The sequence below is a fragment of the Pteropus vampyrus genome, unplaced genomic scaffold (genome assembly GCF_000151845.1).
Source record: "Pteropus vampyrus isolate Shadow unplaced genomic scaffold, Pvam_2.0 Scaffold5, whole genome shotgun sequence".
In the NCBI taxonomy this organism is placed as follows: domain Eukaryota; kingdom Metazoa; phylum Chordata; class Mammalia; order Chiroptera; family Pteropodidae; genus Pteropus; species Pteropus vampyrus.
This window is the reverse complement of record NW_011888786.1, coordinates 17,237,860-17,241,556: the sequence shown is the minus strand read 5'-3', so window position 1 is coordinate 17,241,556 and position 3,697 is coordinate 17,237,860. Positions and strand designations below refer to the sequence as shown.

At 37.0% G+C, this 3,697-nt stretch overlaps 1 long non-coding RNA gene across 1 annotated transcript; it reads right to left on the bottom strand.

Moving 5' to 3' along the window:
• Positions 1-369: 369 nt before the first annotated feature.
• On the bottom strand, positions 370-2,760 carry LOC111743503. The gene is made up of 2 exons (XR_002781736.1): positions 2,581-2,760; positions 370-596 (listed from the first exon to the last, which is right to left on the bottom strand). It is a non-coding gene; the product is annotated as an uncharacterized LOC111743503 (long non-coding RNA).
• Between the last annotated feature and the right edge of the window lie 937 nt (positions 2,761-3,697).

The following is a 3,697-nucleotide window of genomic DNA, read 5'->3' as shown; positions in this document are numbered from 1 at the left end:
AATTAAGAAGAGAAATGTTCAAGAGAATGAAGCACTTAAATTTCATATTGTAATGTGGAGGAATTAATACAGATTCAGAAGAAAGACAGAGACACCATCTTTCTCTACCTCTCCCCCTTCTGGTGGAAGAGATTTCCCTTGGCCCCCTGGAGTACTTAAGAGCTTGGCTTCAGATTCAAACAAGCAAGGGTTTTAACTGTGCCAGCATCACTTCCAGAGGCATGATCTGTAATATGTTTTTTGCTTCTCTTGACCTTGGTTTTCTCATTGATGAAGAACTACCCACGTGTAGAATGTTGGTGCAGAGACGTGCTTAATAAAGAGTAGCTGCTTCAGTTATCTATTGCTGAGTAACAAAACACATCAGCCTTTGCAATGTATAACCACAACCTTTTTATTTTGCTCATGGATTCTGTGGACCAGGAATTCTTACAACAAGACCTTTCTTGTGCGTTGAGCATCTTCAGATCATGGCAACTTGGGGTAATCAAGCTTCTTACTGGCAGTTCAGAGCCGTTATCAAAAGCCGCTGTGGCAGTTTTAAAACATGGCCCCAAATTCCAGATACTCCTTCCATCAAGTAATCTTTGATGAGCCTTTGAAGAAAAGAATGCATGAATACTATAAAACCTCCCAAAGTCTGCCATTTACCATGTACTTAATGCAGTAAGAGGAGGAGTAATAGAAGAAATGATCAAAATTTCTTAGATGGGCAACGTAAAAATTTGTGCTTTAAAGATTTAATAATTTAGGTATGGGTCCCTAATTATTCTTTGCTCGTAGTGATTCTTGGATATGTCCATTCCAAACCTCTCCCTGCCTCTTCCCATCACATAGCTTCTGTCTCCTGGAGCACTTTCTGCATTTGCTCTGGCCACTCCTGCTCCAGCCGGCCCTCTGGCTTTCTGATCTAAAAGACTTCTTACCTACTGCCCTGACTCCTTCTCTGCCTACATACAGTCCATTCAGGCTGTCTGTTTTCTTCTGAGTCCACAATAATGGGAAAAACAGGCTAGAGATTTGTTACAAATGCAAAGAATGATGATATGAGTAAATATTGCTATAACCTTTACCACGAGGTTAGCCGAAGTAAAATTATATTTGTTTGTTAAAACAAAAATATCTTGAAGACACCGAAGACTTAAAAAAGTAGAGTGCTGTCATTTTGCATATGCACACTCGCGTACCTTTACATATGATAGTTCTTTAATGAAGACTGTCATTCATTTTATTATTTTTCTTCTTCCTGGCAGGCATCATTGGCTTATATTGCTAGCTAGTTAACCATGAAAAGGCATTTCTATCTGGTTTATTAAAAGATTGAATAGCTTCAAAGAGTTAAGGCAATTTCCTCTCTGAACCCAGTGTGGGTAGAGGATATTGGGAATGTGAACAAGGTCACAGGCATTTGATGCTGCTGCCTCCTGGTCACCTTGGGAACTCCTGGCTCTGCCTGGCTCATTTTCAGGTGACTATTTGTTGTTTAGCCAGAAGAATCAAGCGACTAACTGGGTGAGTCTTTACAAACCATTACCACATCTGAGGACTCAGCCCTGTGTACCCAGCATCTATCATCAGGAGATAATTGGCAGTGGGGAGCCTAGAATTCAATGGGAACTTTTCCCTATAGCTTTGCTTTTTTGTGTTCTTTCGGCACGCATCAATTTTTGCCTCTTAGCTTGTTAAGCACCAGCATTGTGAGCCTCCTTTATTTACTTTGTAATTTTTATTGCGATTATAAATGAGCTTCGTAAAACCTCCTCCAATCCTGTAGACTTTTGGCTATTATTTCTGTTTGAGGTTAGGTTTAGGAGCTTCTTCCGCAGACATATTTTACTTTAGAAGTTATTTCGGAATTCCTCTGGAAACCACACGCTGAGTCAGAATGAAACCATTTTAGAACATCTCCCTAAAGTGAACGAGGTCAGAGAGCTAATCCCTCCCAGGGGCTTGAGGATCAAGGTTTGATTATTGTTCAACTCCATATGGGTTTTTGTTCTGCTGAGTGGACTATGCAGGCTGAGGACAAAACTTGAATTGCATAGGGATTTTTAGAAGCTGCCTATATTGGAGTAGGAATAGAAGATTGAGGGGCAATGGAAACAGAGAACAGAAACTTGGTTGAGAGGACACAGAACAAAGTGTCTGGAAAGAGAACAGAGAGTTAATGGAGAAAGATAATTAAGCTTAGCTGGAAAGTGTAATATAATTTTTATGTAATGCATTTCTTAGAGATATAGGGAAGAAAACCACTATAAATATTTATATTAGTGCATTTAATTAAATAAAGAGGTTCTTTTGATAACCAGTGTATTATTTTGAGTGTTATTCTCATAGGAAAAAAGGGAGCAATCAGTCTTAAATTTTTGTTAAATTTCCAGCTTTGTGTGGAGATATTACAGGCGTAATTTTTTATCTTCTTCATATTTTTGTATTTTCTAAACCCAACATGTATTAATTTTGCAATCAGAAAACTGATGCTATGCTGAACATTCAACTTCCATTTAAGCAGTTGTACGTTCTATCTTGTTTGCAATACTTCCATAAAGATTTCCAATAACATCATAATAAGTGCCTTACCTCTACTGACAGAGCATCTTACTTCTGAGAAACTTCAACATCGTCTATTTAGACCTTATGAAAATCCTTGTGAGATCATACCTTTGCCTACCACTGAGAGCTGTATAGAACAGAAGATGGAAAGACTGGCAGGTTTCATCTTATTTGATAGACTGGAAAATGTGGCTCTGGAGATCAGCAGTGATTCATTGAGGGCTAAGCAGAGAGTACAAGAGCTGGGATGAATCCCAAGAAGCCCCAAGTTCCAGTTGAATAAGCAGATGTCTAGACACGGTGTCCAGAATGTCCACATCAGTGTAAAGTGAATACTCAGAGACAGCCAGTCAACAAATACTGACACATCTGCAGTATAGTGTGTGACTTATTACAGGGAAATAGTTGAACATCAATTGCAAGTGGAAAGAGTTGCTCAAAAACATTTTTTTCTGGCTCCTAATATATAATTATATTTATTTGTTGGAAAATCCACCAATTTATTTGTGGTTAGGACATTATAATAAAAGATCCCCATTGTATCTAGGTTGCAGTATATTAATAAATTAGTATCTCTAACAGAGATAATTCCGTACTAATAATTTAAACATTTCTTATGATCTTAACATTTAAAAAATAGATACAAGCTTGATTTCCATGCATGATATAGCAAGGAAACTAAGAATTATTCATTTGAATCCTTGACTATAGTATTTTTGTATTTGATGGTAATTATAATTGTTATTATGCTCTAAGTCCCTTTGTTTTGCTGAGTTAAACAGTTTATATTAGAATTTACCATGGAAAATTAGAGTATAAGTAGGTAAAAATAATTTCCACTGATTCTCAAATTTGAAAATATTCATAGATCCAACTGATTCTAAACAGATCTTCAGTATATTAAAATTACTTAAAGTTATTTTTCTTATTTTGCAAATATCAGAGCACATCACTGCATTTCTAGGAAATGAAATGTATAGTATGATCATAATATATTCAGATTTTGGTGGCAGCCTGATTTTGTGCCTATCCTCAAATGATTGACGTCTTTGCAGCACATAAGACTTTTCTTATTAATAACACTGAAAGGTGCCCACAACCAGGCATTGTGGAGACTTGCCAAGTGCAATTTTGAATCGTGTGT